The following is a 21,145-nucleotide window of genomic DNA, read 5'->3' on the forward strand; positions in this document are numbered from 1 at the left end:
TCGTCAGTGTTGGCCTATCTACTTCTTCAGAAAGGGTGTACGAAAGCGCTTGTAGCCTTTATCTTTGCAAGTACATTTTGTTCAGGTGGCGTGAGGGGAACGGGGTAGATTCCTGGCCAGGTCGGAGAATTTTACCCGTCCGGGGACCGGGAGTTTCTCGTCGTCGCCGCCGCCGCCGCCGCCACCTCCACCACCGACGTTCAAGTCACCGAAGTGGTGTCAAAAAGGTTTCGATTAGGCGGCCGAACAACTCCATATCCCGTGGCCAAAAATGCCACATCATCGTTTCATAAGTGCAGGTGACAAATTTTCACTTGCCGCTTCCGTCTATATACATAAGATCATATCTCTATGAGACCAGGAAAGTCTCTGAAGTTGTGTCATTTCATTTGTAAAAGTTAAAACTTTAGAAACGTATGAAAAGTAGTGTCGCGGAAAATTTAACGGCAAAGAGGACTGATCGAGTAAGGAGTTAAGCTTTTCTGCAACTAATTAAGAGAAAAATGCCTCAAAGAACATAATGTTTACCGACAGAATTGTTGGGCACATACGCCGTAGAAGCGAAAACGTATGGTCACCTCTGTAATAGCCTGTTTGCCTAGTTTTAACTATGGAAAGCTCTACAGCCAAGGATCTGCGTGGCAAGGACTCAGCAAGTCCTTGTTAGGTTTACGGAGGTATGTGGTATCACGCAGGTCACGCAATTACCATAAGTTACTGACCGGAGTCACGTCTGCGCAAAGCTGGGGTCCCGTTACCGTCTCATTTATTCCATCGGGTTCAGATGAGCCGAGTTTAGTGGCGGAGAGATGAACGCGGCCTCACCACTCTAGGTCTTGTGGTATGGACAGTTGTCCTATTGGAAGATCGGAAAAGGAGATGCATTTGGTCCGTAATAATGTTTACGTAGTCATAGTGGCTTCGATCATGACAGGTCCCATGGAAGTCCATATGGGTGTCCGCCATAGCTTAATACTGCACGGAATAAAAGATTTACGTCTTATCCGAATTACACTGTATAGGCTACTGATGGCTCAGCTTCGATGAACCATGTCTGGTTTACAACAAACCGAATTGTGTCGTTATTGAACGACCAACGGCCACCCATTCGTGAAGAGAATTGTGCTTTGGCTTTTACAGAGAAGAAAATATCCTAATACACTGTCTAAAAAAAGTGAGAAGTCTTCAAGGACTATGGTCAGTGGCAGCTGGGTATATTTGCATATGGGGGGTCGTGTTGATTCATTAGTCACAGTCATCGGCGACAAGATGGCGCTCAACAGGCTTCTCTGTCCGCTCTGGTGTGAGTCGGAGGCATTAACTGTGCCGAGTTTAGAGGTGAAAAATGTGAGCGACATTAATTCTACGAAACAGTCATCCCAACGACAAGCACATACTGCCGTCGAGCAGCTTCCACCATTTGATCGGTTTCACATAGTAGGTCTTCAGACGTTAGGTGGAGATATCGACGGGTTACTGCACATGTTTGGTACAAAATGTACTGGTAGTGTATCTTTGCTTTCAACAATTGTCTTAACATTCCCACACCTGTAGACCAGGTTCTGGAGGTCCTTGTAGTAGCGGTACACGTCAAGTCCACTCAGTACCTCCAAATGACAATATGTATGCCTCTTATTTGACCGGAATTTGTTATACAGGGAGGTCCATTGATCGTGACCGGGCCAAATATCTCACGAAATAAGCGTCAAACGAAGAAACTACAAAGAACGAAACTCGTCTAGCTTGAACGGGAAACCACGTATTGCCAAATGCATCGAGGTTGATGGATAAAGAAAACGTTTCTCATCACCAGTAACGATACAGGATAGTCATGATCAGCGTTGTTCACAAGGCAATTGACAACGAAAAAGCAGAGAGCTCATTTGGCCACCTGCTGGTTTTATTGTCTTAGCTTACAGCATGCGGTACGCATGCATCCAATATTTGAAACTTCCCATTACATGCAAATGTCGCACGGTCGTGCAATTATCGAAGTTCATCACACTTGCCAGCTCCCCAGTACACTGACGATCACTGTCGATTAATGCGTTCAAACGAGATTCATCGAACCATGAACGTCCTGAATGTGGAGTGTAACCAACGTCAAAAAGATCCTCCTTAAAACGAGAAAAAATAATTTCTTGACGTGCTCTGTGCAATGGAATTATCCCCATACCTCTCGCATTTGTTTCTGGCTGCCTCCGCTGCTATTACCTCTCTACTGGACTTAAACACAAGAATATGTCTCAACTGTTCTGATTTCGTCACTTATCAGTAACTTTTCTAGCGTCCATGGCTCCACTCAGCATCTTCTTATGACAATATGTCAATTCAAACAGCAGGGAGTGGGATCAGAACTCCACTGCCCAGAGAAGTGGGCGGAAAGAGTACATTGAAGGTCTCTGAGGGAGATGATGATGATTGGTTTGTGTGGCGCTCAAAAGCGCGGTTATCAGCGCCCGTACAAATTCCCAACCGTTGCTCAGTCCAATCTCGCCACTTTCATGAATGATGATTAAACACCCAGTCCTCTCGAGGCAGGTGAAAATCCCTGGACCCGCCGGGAATCGAACCCGGGACCCCGTACTCGGGAAGCGAGAACATGACCACGAGACTACGAGCTGCGGACTCTAAGGGGGGAGCTGTGAGGAGATGGAATTCTCTACTGCTCCAGTATCAGCACTCGCATAGCTGCGGTCTTTTGTTTTCTATTGTGTGGCTTAGGAATTACTGCATCATGATTGGTTTGTGGGGCGCTCAACTGCGGTGTCTTCAGCGCCCTTACACACTCCAATTTTTTTCTTACACACTCCAATGTGGCCTATATCACGGATGATGATAACGCTAGCACCAAGTCCCCAGGCAGAGAAGATACCAACCCGGCGGGGAATCGAACCCGGGGCCCCATGATCCAGAGGCAGCAGGCATTACCGGAGCAGTATAAAATTTAACGAGCACGAGTCTGAAGACTAGTTGAAATGAACCACGTGCGGCTGTTAAGAGGCCTTTCTCAACAAAGAGTGGGTGGAATTTGTTGTGCGCTTCTGCAATGCTGAATTACAAGACACTTCTTAATAAAATTACCTTTTCCTTGAGGGTATTACAGTTTTTTCCCGGCTGTGTATGTTACACTACACGGTATTCATCAGTACCGAACACATGTCCCAGAAAACGCCCTAGCCCAAGCAATTGCGGAGGTGTAAGACTGGCGCAAATCGAGAAAGCTGCCGCTACACGGTCCCTTGCTGTTTATTTATAGGAGCGGTCAACTGGGGCAGGGGTGGTGGGGAGGGAGTGAGGGGAGACGAAGCTGACAGTAGCCTCAACTCGGCGGCAGCAGGTCCCGCGTATTCCATTAAGGGCCGGGCATAATGGGTGCTTAAGGTGGCCGCCCTGGAGTGCTGTCAGCGGCCTCTTCAGCACAGAGCCGCTTTGCACGGGGCTCCACTGTTATGGACACCGTTTAACATTTTCACGCCTCTGGTTTTTCCTCTTGTAGGCCACTTCGCATGTGCATACTCATGTGCAGTTACGTTTGCTCTATTTGAGTCTCCTCCACCCACTTTTTACGTCAACAGCGCGTAATTACTTTGCCGCTATATCTAATGTGTAAGAAATACGAAACTGTTGTAGACACAAGCGACATGTCCTTTTAAAAGGAAAGATTAAACACACACTGCATAGTGTGATAGGAAGTGGTATAACAAAAAACATTTTATTTAACAAATGTTTGGAGAAAACCCTAAAATTGGTCTCTTACGTGTTAACTCTGTTACAGCCGCTATTAGAGAAGCGTACAACAGTCGAAATCGCGATCGTACATAAATATGAACATTTATCAACAGGCCAGGGTTTAACCGTGGCATGACAGTGGAGATTAAGATAATGCGCGCCCTATCAGTTGGGAAACCGTTAAGTTATCTCTTCACTTGACCTAGTCATCAGGAAAGCGTATTACGACATTTATTGCCGTTATCTTATCGGTTTTTCATTAGGGCTCAACTTCATCAATTAAGACACCAGAGACAGACTGCTGCGTTTCGAGAAATATGGCGAAGAATTCCTTGCAGTCTCTGCACAGACGCCACCCAGTATTCGGCTGGTGTAAGATAGTTGATAGAAGGGGGAATGCAGTTAACTCTAGGGAAGATGGGTTACATGCAGCTACATATTAATGGAGGCCTCCTAAGAATGCTGGCAGCACATCTCAAATTTAGGAAGAAGTGCCCCACGCAGAATTTAGTAGAGGGGCTCGACCTCTTGAGTATGTCGAAGCCTTACCTAACACTAACGTCTCCCCATAAGCAATGACACAATTTGACTCTTGTGTTGGTGCTTATTATTCCGTGACTTTGTTTAGTTACAACATGCACTACCTATGCCAGACTAAGGAAGTATATTCTCTGATAAATTCTCGTACGAAACTAGCAAGCTAAGAATAAGAATATAAAATTCCCATACTTCTGCTATACTGAGAGACAAAGCAGTAGATGAGTTTTGATATTTGGGGAGCAAAATAACTCATGATGGTCGAAGTAGAGAGGATATAAAATGTAGGCTGGTAATGGGAAGGAAAGCGTTTCTGAAGAAGAGAAATTTGTTAACATCGAGTATAGATTTAAGTGTCAGGATGTCGTTTCTGAAAGTATTTGTATGGAGTGTACCCATGTATCAAAGTGAAACGTGGACGATAAATAGTTTAGACAAAAAGAGAGTAGAAGCTTTCGAAATGTGGTGCTACAGAAGAATGCTGAAGATTAGATGGGTAGATCACATAACAAATGAGGGGGGTATTGAACATAATGGAAGAGAAGAGAAATTTGTGGCACAACTTGACCAGAAGAAGAGATCGGTTGGTAGGACACATTCTGAGGCATCAAGGGATCACCAATTTAGTACTGGAGGGAAGTGCAAAGGATAAAAATCATAGAAGGAGACTAAGGCATGAATACACTTAACAGATTCAGAAGGGTGTAGGTTGCAGCAGTTACTCGGTGATGGAGAAGCTTGCACAGGATAGAGCAGCATCGCGAGATGCATCAAACCAATCTCTGGACTGAAGACTACAAAACAACTTCTGCGAACTGATCATAATTGTGTCCATGTGTGCGTGCGTTGCTAGGCAGGGCTCTAAGGTGTTTGAACACTCAGGTAACAGAATGGCTATAAAGTTGTGTAGGATGTTCGATGCACCCTTTGTCGTAATACTGTAACTCATTATTCGCACAATTTTAAATATATTCATGGACTACAACAACTATTTCACTTCTGCAAAGCTGCGACTGCAAGGGAAGAAACCAAGCTTTGGATGATGCAGAGGTAGGATGACGGAGTATGGTTGTAGCGAATCTGAAGTGAGTGAACGTAAGTGACCAAGTTTTTCTGCCAGTACGGTAATATTTCAAATGGCTCTGAGCACTATGGGACTTAACATCTGAGGTCCTCAGTTTCCTAGAACTTAGAACTAATTAAACACAACTAACTTAAAGACATCACACACATCAATGCCCGAGGCAGGATTCGAAACTGAGACCATAGCAGTCGGGAGGTTCCAGACTGAAGGGCCTAGAACCCTCGGCCCGGAAATATTTGAAAAATTTCGCAAATGTGCTGTCTTCCGCCGGCGTAGAATTGTATTCTATCATTTTCCACATAATCTGTGAAAATAATGTCAAGAGAACAGGCACGCGTTCGATAGACAAATGCTTCTCATCGTGGAACCAGTAACTAGTTGGAGGTAGCTTTTAGGGATGAGACAAACTTGGCCAGGTCAGAATGAAGCCAGTGAACTCTTTCAAAAACATTGAGTTTGCTATTTTTTAAAGTCTTTTACTATTGCCTTTAACTTTATGCCATTAAATTCTGAAGTTATCGGCGGGTGTTAGGTTACATAACTGGGGTAGGTTAGGGACACGCACGTCGCCGAAGGGTCATCCAGTCCAAAGACTTTCAGTCTGCCACTGAGCTATAAGCAATTATTACCCCAAGGGTAGTTAGAACAGCACAATACTTTGCTGGTTATGGTACCAGTACGTCTGAACCGACTTATCCAGCCAGAATTTTTCATATTAAACATTGCGTTTTTATAACGCGAAGGTACACTAAAACAAAAAACGATGCACTACGAAGGAACTATCCGAATGGGGCGGAAATCACTAGATGTGACACACACACACACACACACACACACACACACACACACACACACACACACACACACACGTTTTTAAAACATTGTATGGTTTATTCAAGAGAGAGAGCTTAAATTTGGCAACTCCATAACGCGTTGCCATCTAAGAGTAATAACGAATTCAACGCAGTTCACAGGTCAAAACCAGACTGGCGATCCTTTTTTTAGTCAGTTTTAACAGTGCACCAGTGTGGAGGATCAATTCGAGACCCCCAGCGAACGGTTCCGTAACCGGTAGTGTAATTTGTTTCGCGCGCGCGGCGTATTATAGTGTAAAAGATCTTTGGCAAATCATTCATAAAACCTAGATCGCACACTAGCTCTTCACAGAAGATACCCCCGTACACTCAAATTACCGGCTGCGACTGTCACCTGGTTCTATTTGCAGGATCCCTATGAAACGGCTCCCAGGGACAACAAAAATTTTCATTTTTTGTCACCATTATTGACGGAATTTAATAACTTATAATTCAGTCATAATCTACTCATTAAGAGTTATACAGGGTATTACACAAAGCTACGGCCAAACGTCCAGGAAACATTCCTCACACACAAATAAAAGATGTTATGTGGACATGTGTCCGGAAACGCTTAATTTCCACGTTAGAGCTCATTTTAGTTTCTGTACTGTACTTCCTCGATTCACCGCCAGTTGGCCCAATTGAAGGAAGGTAATGACTTCGGTGCTTGTATTGACATGCGACTCATTGCTCTACAGTACTGGCATCAAGCACATGAGTACGTAGCATCAGCAGGTTAGTGTTCATCACGAACGTGGTTTTGCAGTCAGTACAATGTTTACAAATGCGGAGGTGACAGATGCCCATTTGATGTATGGATTAGCACGGGGCAATAGCCGTGGCGCGGTACGTTTTTATCGAGACAGGTTTCCAGAAAGAAGGTGTCTCGACAGGAAGACGTTCTAAGCAATTGATCGCCGTCTTAGGGAGCACGGAACATTCCAGCCTATGACTCGCGACTGGGGAAGACCTAGAATGACGAGGATACCTGCAATGGACGAGGCAATTCTTCGTGCAGTTGACGATAACCCTAATGTCAGCGTCAGAGAAGTTGCTGCTGTACAAGGTAACTAACGTTGACTACGTCACTGTATGGTGAGTGCTACGGGAGAACCAGTTGTTTCCGTACTCCCATGTACAGCGTGTGCAGGCACTATCAGCAGTTGATTGGCCTCCACGGGTACACTTCTGCCAATGGTTCATCCAACAATGTATAAATCCTCATTTCAGTGCAAATGTTCTCTTTACGGATGAGAATTCATTCCAACGTGATCAAATTGTAAATTTTCACAGTCAACATGTGTGGGCTGACGAGAATCCGCACGCAATTGTGCATTCACGTTATCAACACAGATTTTCTTTGAACCTTAGGGCAGGTATTGTTGGTGATGTCTTGATTGGGCCCCATATTTTTCCACCTACGCTCAATGGAGCACGTTATCATGATTTCATACGGGATTTTCTACGTGTGCTGCTAGAACATGGGCCTTTACAAGTACGACAAAACATGTGGTTCATGCACGATGGAGCTCCTGCCACATTTCAGTCGAAGTGTTCGTACGCTTCTCAACGACAGATTCGGTGACCGATGGATTGGTAGAGGCGGACCAATTCCATGGCCTCCACGCTCTCCTGATCTCAACCCCCTTGACTTTCATTTATGGGGGCATTTACCGGGGCATTTCAAAGCTCTTGTCTACGCAAACCCGGTACCAAATTTAGAGAGACTTCGTGCTCGTATTGTGGACGGCTGTGATACAATACGCCATTCTCCAGGGCTGCATCAGCGCATCAGGGATTCCATGCGACGGAGGGTAGATGCATGTATCCTCGCTAACGGATGACATTTTGAACATTTCCAGTAACAAAGTGTTTGAAGTCACGCTGGTACGTTCTGTTGCTGTGTGATTTGAAAAATATATATACATACATATATATATATATATACATATATATATATATATATACACCTGAAAAGTTTTCCAGATGCTTGGCAAATATTTAACACAATAGCTCATTTGCAAAGTAGTCAGACGTTTGAAGCTTTTTTTAAATGAATTTTATGCAACATTTTCTAAAAAATGTTTGACATTTGTTTCATAATGTCATAAAGACACCTGCGTTTACATTTTGGCAGTGGCCGCGAGGGGACATTGCGCGACGCCGCGAAATCTCAAACGACTGCATCTACATTTCTTCAACTACGTGATTACTCTGCTATTCACAAAGTGCCTGGCAAAGGGTTCAATGAACCACCTTCATGCTGTCTCTCTACCGTTCCAGTCTCGAACGGCACGCGGGAAAAACAAGCACTTTAATTTTTCTGTGCGAGCCCTGATTTCTCTTGTTTTATCGTGATGATCACTTCTCCCTGTGTAGGTGGGTGCCAACAGAATGTTTTCAGAATCGGAGGAGAAAACTGGTGATTGAAATTTCATGAGAAGATCCCGTCGCAACGAAAAACATTGTTTTAATGATTGCCACTCCAATTTACGTATCATGTCTGTGACACTATTTCTCCTATTTCGCGATAATACAAAACGACCTGCCCTCCTTTGTACTTTTTCGATGTCATCCGTCAGTCCCACCTGATGCGGATCCCACACCGCACAGCAGTACTCCAGAATATGGCAGGCAAGCGTAGTGTAAGCAGTCTCTTTACTAGACCTGTTGCAGCTTCTAAGTGTTCTGTCAATGAATCGCAGTCTTTGGTTTGCTCTACCCACAATATTATCGTATGTGATCGTTCCAATTTAGGTTATTTGTAATTGTAATCTCTAAGTATTTACTTGAATTTACAGCCTTGAGATTTGTGTGACTTACCGCGTAATCGATATTTAGCTGATTTCTTTTAGTACTCATGTGAGTAACTTCACACCTATCCTTATTCTGGGTCAATTGCCACGTTTCGCACCATACAGATATCTTGTCTAAATAATTTTGCATGTCGTTTTGATCATCTAATGACGATAAATGACAGCATCTGCAAACAATCTGACAAGGGTACTCAGACTGTCTCTTCTGTCGTTAATATAGTTCACGAACAATAGACGGCCTATAATACTGAAAGAAAGAAACGTTTCAAGCATATTTACCACGTCGGCACCTGGATAGCTCACAGTGTATTGAGATCGATTAAGACGATCCGTGATTGTAGCCAGGCGCCTCTCAGCTAAGAGGCCTGCAGGAGCAGAAGCTCCAAGGCAGAACAGTCTGTCGCTCTGATCAGCCGCCGTTTGTTGTTGCGCGCTTTCATCCACTTCTCCAGCGACGACAGCTGCGCTATTCCGTAACGTGCGTTAACGACAGCGAGGTTGCGTGCGTTACGAGATTCCAGGGCCGTGATCCATGGGCCGCTGCGTGCGGTCGTTAAGTCTGCAAGTGGCGAAGCAGAGCACGTTGCGGACAGGAAATGCCTTTCGCGCGTGCTCTTCCAAACAAGAGTGGCTGCTGGCGGAAACACCACAGCTGGGGCACCCAGTATACAGAGTCTGCACGGCAAACTTCAACGCTCCCACTGTCTCATTCGTAGGCAAGAAAAGTATTGTCGGACGACAACTAAAGCGAATGCGTTCCTCTTTATTTAAAGGACTGAAAAGTGGGGTACCAACTGCCTCATTCTAGCTTCCTGACCACCTTTCACAATTTTCCCAAAAATTCTGGCATGCGAATATTTTCGCGCTTTTTTTGACATGCAACTCTATATCTGCATGGTTACTCTGCAATTCACACTTGAGTGCCTGGCACAGGGTTCACCAAACCCTTTTCATACTATAAAATTTCACTCTCATCCGGCACGTGGGAAAAAGGAACGCCTAAATCTTTCCGTTATATCTCTGATTTCTCTCATTATTATGATCATTACTCCCTACGTAGGTGGGTGGGTGTCAACAAAATATTTTCGCATTCGGAAGATAAAGTTGGTGACAAATTCCGTAAATAGATCTCGCCGCAAAGAAAACCGCCTTTATTTCAGTGACTGCCACCCCAACTCGCGTATCATATCACTGACACTCTCACCCCTACCGCGGGATAACACGAAACGGGGTGCCCTTCTCTGTACTTTTTCGATGTATTCCGTCAATTCTACCTGGTGAGGATCCCATACCGTGCAGCAATATTGCAGCAGAAGACAGACAAGTGTAATGTAGGCTGTCTTTTTAGTGGGTTTGTCGCATCTTCTAAGTGTTCTGCCAACAAAGCACAGTCTGTTTCGCCTTCTCCCACAATATTATCTATGTGGTCTCTCCAATTCAAGTTGCTCGTAATTGTAATTCCTAAGAATTTAGTCGAATTGACAGCCCTTACATTTGTGCGATTTATCGTGTACCCAAAATTTATCGGTTTTCTTTTAGTACCCATGTGGATGACCTAGCACATTTCTTTGTTTACTGCTAATTGCCACTTTTCGCACCATACAGAAATTCTCTCTAGATCATTTTGTAATTGGAATTGCTCGTCTGCTGATTTTACAAGACGGTAAATTACAGCGTCATCTGGAAACTAAGGGGGCTGCTCAGATTATCACCTAGATCATTTTAAATAAATCAGGGACGGCAGAGGGCCTACGACACTACTTTGCGGAACGCCAGAAATCACTCCTGTTCTACTCTATCACTACGAACTGTGACCTCTCAGAAGAAATCATGAATCCAGTCACATAACAGAGACGATACTCTATACGCACGCAATTTGATTAATAGTCGCTTGTGAGTAACGATATCGAAAGCTATCATCTCATCTCAGAAACCCACAAGCTTCCCTAACTGTAATTTACTCACGCCCACTAACCCATCGCTGCAACTCGCTCATACCCATCCACTACCAGTTGCCCTTTGGAACTCTTTCATTTAGCCCTACTCATTGTCATAATCTGTCAATCACAGTCACCTTCGTTCTATCCAACTACTACAGTCTTCTCTGACTGTCTTCGTCCCCTCCTTGCTCTGTCTTACTGCTAATATCTCATCCTTTTCTACTTATTGTTGCTGTCTCTTCTCACTGTGTGTGTATCTTCCTCGTTATTGTCAGTCTGTCTCGTTATCACTGGCTCTCACGCACACCCTCTTTCTCCTCTGTCTTTTTGGCATTGTCTCCTTCACTTTTCCTATCACTGTTGTCACTGTCAGTAAGGTGTCTCCCCCCCCCCCCCCCCCCCCCCCTCTCTCTCTCTCTCTCTCTCTCTCTCTCTCTCTCTCTCTCTCTCTCTCTCTCTCTCTCTGGATCAAAAAGCACTAAAGCGATGCCAAAATTTTGGGGAAATTTTTGAGGATACTGGAGAAGGTAGAATGAGCCAACTAGAATCGCACTATTCAGTTAGTCTTAAACGAGCAGGATCATATTCGCAGCATTTTTCTTTTTTCTTGCACCGACAAGAGCAATTTTTCACCGATTCCCTTCTCTCCCCTGCTGCAGCATGACATGTAAGCGATAGGAAAAGAAGTGTGTAGCTCAGATAAATGTACATAGTTTACTGATGTAAAACTTAAATAACGCAGAACTAATTTTACACCTCAGACCGGATTTGACGTGCATAATACCTTTGCATGTGCTTCAGTAGTACACTGTGCAGTTCCCAGAACCCTTATGATAACGGTGACACTTGAGAGTATACTCCCGTGCTTCACAACCGACGTCCATACTTTGACCCTGTACTGTACGATACTGACACTAAGACGATCCTTCAGTTGCGTATACAAATGGTTCCTAGCCCGAGAGCTATCAAACACGCTTGACCCATCCTTTTTAAATCAGCAATAGAACGCGAGATATGAGCACGGGAAAAACCCGATGTAATGCGCGGCGTTTTGGAACGTATTAGACACGCATTGCGTCGCATGCATGCCGATTCTCATCTTTTTATAGAAATGATTATCAAGCGATGCTACTAACCCCGTATTTACCATTGGCGAGTAGAAGGGAAAACACTGTTTTCGACAAGAGCTACGCAATCGGTTGTTACGACGTTCACAGTAAATTATAACATCTACTTGACGCGGGAGCGGTTTCGGTGCTCCTTTTGCAGTCGTGGCGGCTGCGCAGCTTAAGAGACCATTACCGAAATTATAGACGCCAATATTTTGAACACAGTGCAACACGTAGACACAGTATCAAACTGTGTTGGTCGTTTTACATAACTACACAGCGGTCCATTACACCGAGGAGGCGACGACAAGTTTTGGTACAGCCATAGGTTATTACGCGTCTGGTCTACCGGTCAACAGGAGGGTTTTTTGGGAGACTTGTCACAGTCGAGTCGCTGAATGTTGGCCCTGGGTTGTATTTTACCTAAAGCACCCAAACAAGTGCAGCATTTTGTCGATCTTTCATCATGATGTCAACATAGATATATTTCGTTATTTTCACGACTTGTAATATTTATTAGAATGACCAGCCTTGCAAGCAAAAAAGATATAAGTTGATTAAGCGTTTTCAGTATGTTTATTTCATATTTCTCCACTTAGAGATCAAACAGGGACGCTTTTTGCTGTTATTTTTTGCTAATATCCAATAGAACTTTTTCAGTGGATCTCTTTTCCATTTCAGATTTTTAAAATTTTGAGTATCAGCCTAACCTTACTGACGAGTGAAAAAATTATTTTGCAAGTATCTGAGATTTTTTCGTAGCTTACTGGTCCTAATAACACTAAGAAATCAACTTCGCAGATACTAATGAAATATGCTTACCTTTGCGGTATGAAACTAATCTTACCTTCCAAAACACTGAATTGGTAACAAACATTTGTTGTACAACATATTTTATGTATTGTTTTGCCAAATTAAGTTATATGAGCACAACACGTTGTCCAACTCCCCATATAAGTTGTATAATACTTGCAATTTTAGAAACTTACCCCGTCTTGGATCAACTTGTGTGGCTGCCCTTTCCCTTAACCCCGGGTGTTCTGGAGAATTGCATGTTCTGCCGCAACAGTATCGGTAACTGCCAACTGCTGCTGCGGGATGCACGTCGGGGCACTTGTTGAGGTGCCGAGCCGCACTTGTTTGAGACGCTGTATTTAGTATGGCGACAGAAGAGCCCAACAGCTACCAGGCGCTTCATTGTCAGCTTTCAGCAGCCGAGTGCGAAAGGCTGTTTTCTGTCTCTTGGCTTCGATACTGGCAGCACTTTCAGGGCCGCATTCATTGTGCAGGCTATCTAGGCAGCAGGAGGCTACGGTCATGCACCACAAAAATTTAATATCAAAACGTCTCTAAGTACTGTAGTGCAACGCTTCTCATCGTTAAAGATCCACTATTTTGTATGGATTATTTTGACTGTTTCAGTGGGCAGCTGCTGATAAATCAGCATTGACCTCTGAAACGTCGTTTCTATTTCCCACTGTCGTCCGTTAAACGCATGGCACTTTAATTGGCAAACACACTCAGACGCTTACAAGGTAGTGAATGCGAATCCATCTGAATTCTTGATACAGGATTACGAAGCGAACTGAACGCAACAGTTTTTGAATCTAGTACCTAGCAAAAAGCCACGGCTCACAAGGACACAAATCTGCCCGACTTCACTGGGTCGAACAACAACAGATAGTGGCCGACTCGAGACGAGTACCTTGCTCCAACGGAGAGCGATTTCGCCTCTCTCGAAACGATACCAAGTGTCAAGCGCACAGACAACCCAGTGAGGCGTTTAACCCGTAGCGTGCCCTTCCGGCCAGATGTGGTTCTGTTTCTTTTGGTGGTGTTTTCCTGCCACGGTATGGCCTATTAATTCACGCCATCATTAACATAAATCACGATGTTCATTTAAATAGTCTCTGTGATTAAGTGCTGCCCTCCTCACTAACTTTTCACGCAGAATAAGCTGTAGAGTGTCCCCTCTTCAACTTTAACCCCTTCACCTCCAACTGAAGATAGAACGCCCTGGGTCCAAAATGTAAATACACTCCTGGAAATGGAAAAAAGAACACATTGACACCGGTGTGTCAGACCCACCATACTTGCTCCGGACACTGCGAGAGGGCTGTACAAGCAATGATCACACGCACGGCACAGCGGACACACCAGGAACCGTGGTGTTGGCCGTCGAATGGCGCTAGCTGCGCAGCATTTGTGCACCGCCGCCGTCAGTGTCAGCCAGTTTGCCGTGGCATACGGAGCTCCATCGCAGTCTTTAACACTGGTAGCATGCCGCGACAGCGTGGACGTGAACCGTATGTGCAGTTGACGGACTTTGAGCGAGGGCGTATAGTGGGCATGCGGGAGGCCGGGTGGACGTACCGCCGAATTGCTCAACACGTGGGGCGTGAGGTCTCCACATTACATCGATGTTGTCGCCAGGGGTCGGCGGAAGGTGCACGTGCCCGTCGACCTGGAACAGGACCGCAGCGACGCACGGATGCACGCCAAGACCGTAGGATCCTACGCAGTGCCGTAGGGGACCGCACCGCCACTTCCCAGCAAATTAGGGACACTGTTGCTCCTGGGGTATCGGCGAGGACCATTCGCAACCGTCTCCATGAAGCTGGGCTACGGTCGCGCACACCGTTAGGCCGTCTTCCGCTGACGCCCCACATCGTGGAGCCCGCCTCCAGTGGTGTCGCGACAGGCGTGAATGGAGGGACGAATGGAGACGTGTCGTCTTCAGCGATGAGAGTCGCTTCTGCCTTGGTGCCAATGATGGTCGTATGCGTGTTTGGCGCCGTGCAGGTGAGCGCCACAATCAGGACTGCATACGACCGAGGCACACAGGGCCAACACCCGGCATCATGGTGTGGGGAGCGATCTCCTACACTTGCCGTACACCTCTGGTGATCGTCGAGGGGACACTGAATAGTGCACGGTACATTCAAACCGTCATCGAACCCATCGTTCTACCATTCCTAGACCGGCAAGGGAACTTGCTGTTCCAACAGGACAATGCACGTCCTAATGTATCCCGTGCCACCCAACGTGCTCTAGAAGGTGTAAGTCAACTACCCTGGCCAGCAAGATCTCCGGATCCGTCCCCCATTGAGCATGTTTGGGACTGGATGAAGCGTCGTCTCACGCGGTCTGCACGTCCAGCACGAACGCTGGTCCAACTGAGGCGCCAGGTGGAAATGGGATGGCAAGCCATTCCACAGGACTACATGCAGCATCTCTACGATCGTCTCCATGGGAGAATAGCAGCCTGCATTGCTGCGAAAGGTGGATATACACTGTACTAGTGCCGACATTGTGCATGCTCTGTTGCCTGTGTCTATGTGCCTGTGGTTCTGTCAGTGTGATCATGTGATGTATCTGACCCCAGGAATGTGTCAATAAAGTTTCCCCTTCCTGGGACAATGAATTCACGGTGTTCTTATTTCAATTTCCAGGAGTGTATTTTAAAGTCTTATCAATAACACATACCTGAATTAAAAAAATTTGTAAAGTTTACTACTGAATCATGTCAGGCCCATGCCGTTTTAATTTCGCCCGACCGACGTACCGCAGACCAAGCCCATAATGATCACATTTGGCCCGAACACCGAATCACGAGTCTCGCACGTGGTTGTAGGTTAAGGTGTTAACAGCAGTGTGCTTAGGATTGCATGCGTATGCTGCTAGTTTAACGAATACTCGGGCGTCCTATTGCAGCTAGACCTGAAATTTAGTAAATTGCTTCTAATGCTATTTACGCTTTGAGTATCAGCGGTTTCTACCTGAAACCTCATTTTATTATTTTTTAAACCACCATTGTCTTTCGCAAGACAGACAACTAGTGGCACAATCAGGTAATTCTACGAATGTAGTACATTATAGCGGCCAATCACAGATTTCAAAGTAACAGTCTATCCGGAGATTGTGCTACATGACTGTATCAGATGGTGACACGTGGTCTTCATCGAAGTGATGATACTGTATCACATTGAGGTCACTGACAGTGAAATTAAGTATATCTTAAGTTATTGCAACGTAATTTTGAGTTTGTACAACTGCTGTCATGGGTGGTTCCGAAATGAAACTTCTGGAGCAGTTAAATAAATTTATTAAATTCTAAGCTAATTTTTGATTGTTATTTAGGAACCTAATTTGTTTTAGACGTATGTCCATGGTATTTGAGATGTGCGATTTGATCTAGGAAAATTGCGAAATTGCTTTCAAAAATATCTCTTGAAATGGCGGGTGTCTGGAAACCGTACGACGTAGTGATTCCTAAGTGAAACCGCAACTTTCAAACGACGGATAAGGAGATAAAGGAGATCCTACGGCCCGTTAAGGACTGTCTGAGCGTCAGGGTCCCTGGGATTTATGACGTCCCTTGTTCCATTCGCACCGTTTCATATTAAAAATCGAGAACTGGAGAAAACCTCAGTTGCTGATCACAGCCTCAAAAAAAAAAAAAAAAAAAAAAAAAAAAAAAAAAAACTGTTTGACGACACAAAACTTTTGCCCCAGGCTCCTACTACTGGGACTCTAATGAAACAGGCTCTAGAAATAAGAATGTGAAAGAAAATCGTCAACCGTGACAGCGGATATAATCTTGGCGATGTATGGAAGTGACCTGCAGATGCAGAGAAAAGCCAGAGATATTCGTCGCAATGTTTACGCTACGGCAGGAGTGGTGGCACCACCAGCGCAAACGTTGACACCATCTGCGACAACATGACGTAATTACCGATCAATCAGAAACCGACTGTGGTCTATGTAAGGCCGCCGCAGCAGCAGTGTTGGCAGCTGCTCCTGACGAAGGCGATGGAAGTAATCGCCGAAAGCTCGATGTTTTACCATGAATTGAATCGGCAAAGAATGAGTGTTTTATAAAACGATTGTTTATTTTTTCTTCTTGTACTCGTTGCTTATAATGTTGGTCAATTTTGTGAAAAATTTCAAATTAAATGCTTCATATTTTTCTGACACAAAAGGTTGAACGACACTACTCTTTAACGCTGAATTCAAACCTCGGGTCCAACACTACTTCTACGTGATTACTCTGCTATTCACAAAGTGCTTGGCAGAGGATTCAATGAACCACCTTCAAGCTGTCTCTCTACCGTTCCACTCTCCAACGGCGCGCGGGAAAAACGAGCACTTAAATTTTTCTGTGAGGTCCCTGATTTCTCTTATTTCATCGTGATGATCATTTCTCCCCATGTAGGTGGGTACCAACAGAATGTTTTCGCAACCAGAGAGGAAAACTGGTGATTGAAACTTCATGGGAAGATCCCGTCGCATCGATAAACGCTTTGGTTTTAAATATTGCCACTCCAATTCACATATGTCTGTGGCACACTCTCTCTCTCTCTCTCTCTCTCTCTCTCTCTCTCTCTCTCTCTCTCTCACACACACACACACACACAGAGGGTAGGTTTTCGAGTATCAGCCAGGTCGCTGACCATTAGCAGTGCCTCCTCGGTTAGAACGTGGCAGCTAAATCCTTTGCGTTTAGCGAGAACTACGACGACGTAAGCAACGAAAGCATGCAACGCCAACGTTCCCTTTAGCCTTTAGCCTGCACATTAGTTTATCAAAGGATTGCGTCATTTATCTACTCTTAAAAAGTGGAAAAACTATGTAAATAAAACACTGTTCCCAGTTCTGCAGAAAGGAGTACTAATGGACTAATCGCCAAGCACTCAAAGGGCGATCGATGACAGCGGCACGGGGCAGATAAGCTTATCTATTTGATGTTCACATCTTATCGGTGAAAACTCACTTTCAACTGAAGGGGGAAAAATAATGAAGTACGACGAAAAGCAATATGTTGTAAATATTAACATTACACAACATACTTTTCTAATAATTTTTAAGTCCCTGAATTAATTACTCGACAGCTGTCTCAGTGTTAGCTTCGAAACGGAATTTTTCAAAAATTAATGGTAAAAAGTAAAAAACGAAGAGCAAGATGCGATTTTTTTCCTTAACAGTAAGCATCAGACAGCACGATTGGGATGAAAAGCCTTGGCTGTCTTGCTGTAGACTATCACTGAAATCCACAACAATTGTAAATAAAGACCCCGAGGCGTCCACTGCCGCGTATTTATAGCCCCACCTCAGAACTGCGTCGTCGAATTTCGAAGAGCACAAAGAGACATCGGCAAGCAATCGGTTGTTGCGACACCGCCAGTGATCTAGGAGTGCACATGTCAACATCTGTGCCGAAGCGACGTAGCACAACAAACGCGACACTTGGCATTACAGCTGCGCCAAGTGGACACCTTCCAAGAAGCCTTCACATACCATGCAGTCAAACACTTAACACTGATGCACGATCTCTCTGTACCAGAAGCGCAAGGTGAGAGAACAACAAAGTTGGCTGAGACACCATTACTGTAGTTCACGTGTAACGCACGTCACGCAGCGCTGCAGAACCCGCTGGCAAGTCTCAAAAACGCTATTGAAAAACCAACGCGGGACAGTAAAATGAACACTGGAAATTATACGCGAATCACTCGAAAATAATGTTGTACTTAATTTGGCATGTAATATAACACTGCAGATCTAATAATTGCAATTAATCCATAATCTATAAATTGTGACTATCTTTGAATAAAATGTGGAGCAGTTACCTTTACCGTGGTTTCCCACCACTAACATTTTACCCTTCTGTAGTGTTCTAGGATTACTAAGTAGTTCAACTGTTAGAGTGCAAACATTTTTCTGTTAACATGTTGAATTTTGCACATTCCAACATCGGCTTCGTTTAGTTTACATCTTTTCTCAATAGAAACGAATGGTATCTCCATATCATTGCTTAATGGATTCTCTTTGCATTGTAAACAAAACATCGAGTGCAAAGCACATGTGTGATGCTCTGTCAATAATAATAATAATATTATGACATGTGGGACAGTGATTATTTACAATGTGTGTGCGCGCTGTTTGTAATGCAACAGCGTATACATCACCTTTGACAAAGACCACAACAAAATTATTCGCTACCAACACCTAAGTGTATAAAGGTATTTCACGTTGTTGTTGTTGTCGTCTTCAGTCCAGGGACTGGTTAGATGCAGCTCTCCATGCTACTCTATCCTGTGCAAGCTGCTTCATCCCCAGTACCTACTGTAACCTACATCCTTCTGAATCTGCTTAGTTTATTCATCTCTTGGTCTTATATCTAAATAAATGCTAGCAGTTTACCGCGTTTGATAAATGACACTTATAAAGTGGCACTGAGTACGCAAATATTGTTTGCTCAGTGTAGAGCGAGATGACATGCTATTGATCAAAACATCTATGTAACTGAAAATGTCAGACACTTGAAGATGTGCATGGTGGCTCGAAACCGGTATGGAATTGAAATAAAACATTTTAAAAAGTGTTTGTGGTAGGTTGCGTTATTCATCAACAAGTAGATGCTTTGTTATGTTAAGCCGAAGGAAAGATTCTTTTTGATGCACGTTGTGTTATTAAAAAAAATATTTTTATACATAAATTTCAAATGCCAGTAAGTAGTTTCTTAAGATATTTCTATTTAGTGTAGTCTTGTACGGAAATGAAACGTGACAACAGTTCAGACAAGAACAGAACGTAAGGTTTGTAATTGCGATGGTACAGAAGAGTGCTGAAGATCACGTGCGTAGTAATGAGGTGGTACTAAATCGAATAGCGGAGATTATAAAATTGTGGCTCGGCTGACTTGAGATTCCACTGAATCTGAATGGGGGGAAAAAAGGAAATATGTGGGACAACTTGACCAAAAGAAATGATCGGTTGGCAGGACCCATCCCAAGGCGTCGAGGAATAGTGAGTTTGGTAGTAGAGGGGTGTGTGTGTGTGTGTGTGTGTGTGTGTGTGTGTGTGTGTGTGTGTGTGTGTGTGTGTGTGTGTGTGTGTGGGGGGGGGGGGGGGGGAGAGACGGTAAAAATTTTACAGGGTGATCTACAGTAGATATGACTATTCTATACAGCTTCAATTGGATGTAGGCCGCAGTACTTCAGAGATGAGTCTTGCACAAGATGCAGTAGTGTGTAAAGGTGCCTCAAACCACTATTCGGACTGAACAACAACACACCAACAAGAAGAAGAACAATTTCAGGCTGAGGGGTCATGGTCGATGTATTAACTATATGATAATGTTTCGTCGCCTTCTGTGGGTGCCACCTTCAGACGAATTCGGTGTCCCTTGAGCTTTCCATACACGAGCCATTTATTTGTGAAGATGTCTCCCGTAGAAGGTGACGAAACGTTAGTAAATATACATCGTGCACAGCTTGTCATTCTGGTAATTTCAACTGACGTGGACACCGGTCGCCAAGCCTTTATTGCACTAATTAATAATGTAGTGTCGTCATGCAGTGAATGCCAGGATGGGGAGGAGTTGGAGACTGTCTAGAAGGCAGCGCACAACACGCCCGGGTGAGACCAGTACCTTGGTGCGACCCCTGTGGAAAGCTGTGGAGGGCGCCTGCAGCAGTAGACCATGCAGGAGTTTCCTCGGACGGGGACGTCGTATTAGCAAGAGCAGCTGAGCTCGCCGGGCTGGCGGTCGCGGCGTGACAGCCAGTGTGCGGGCGGCCGTCAAACTGAGCTGCCGAAATGAGACAAGAGGCGGGCGCGCTCTGCCAACCTGGGCGCCGCCCAAGAACGCGCCGGCGGTCACGAGGAATCACTCCATTAAAATAAACCCGACCCAGGTGGGCGCGCGGCGGCGCCACGATCCTGCGACGCCAGGCTGCTCGCCGGAGGGTCACCGCACACTACCATGTAGCAGGGCTGCTGCGAATCTCGGGTGTTCCTTACTGAGAAGTGATGAGTATCCCACGAGGCAAAGAAACGAAAACGCGTCGCCACTGACGAAAACGCGTCGCCACTGACGAAAACGCGTCGCCACTGACGAAAACGCGTCGCCACTGACGAAAACGCGTCGCCACTGACGAAAACGCGTCGCCACTGACGAAAACGCGTCGCCACTGACGAAAACGCGTCGCCACTGACGAAAACGCGTCGCCACTGACGAAAACGCGTCGCCACTGACGAAAACGCGTCGCCACTGACGAAAACGCGTCGC

General features: G+C 45.0%; 1 protein-coding gene across 2 annotated transcripts in view; it reads right to left on the reverse strand.

The window, feature by feature from the left end:
• Positions 1-21,145, reverse strand: part of LOC126336359 (PRL-1 phosphatase) — a 565,928-nt gene that overhangs the window by 128,559 nt on the left and 416,224 nt on the right. Inside the window, exon 1 of one of the 2 annotated variants that reach the window (XM_049999952.1) lies at positions 20,507-20,617. The exons of the other annotated variant lie outside the window; for it this stretch is intronic. The gene's annotated coding sequence lies outside the window, so the exon portion shown is untranslated. Of the gene's footprint in view, positions 1-20,506; positions 20,618-21,145 lie in introns of those variants that run through there. 2 annotated transcript variants of the gene reach the window in all.

This window comes from Schistocerca gregaria, chromosome 2, assembly GCF_023897955.1.
Source record: "Schistocerca gregaria isolate iqSchGreg1 chromosome 2, iqSchGreg1.2, whole genome shotgun sequence".
Taxonomy (NCBI): Eukaryota; Metazoa; Arthropoda; class Insecta; order Orthoptera; family Acrididae; genus Schistocerca; species Schistocerca gregaria.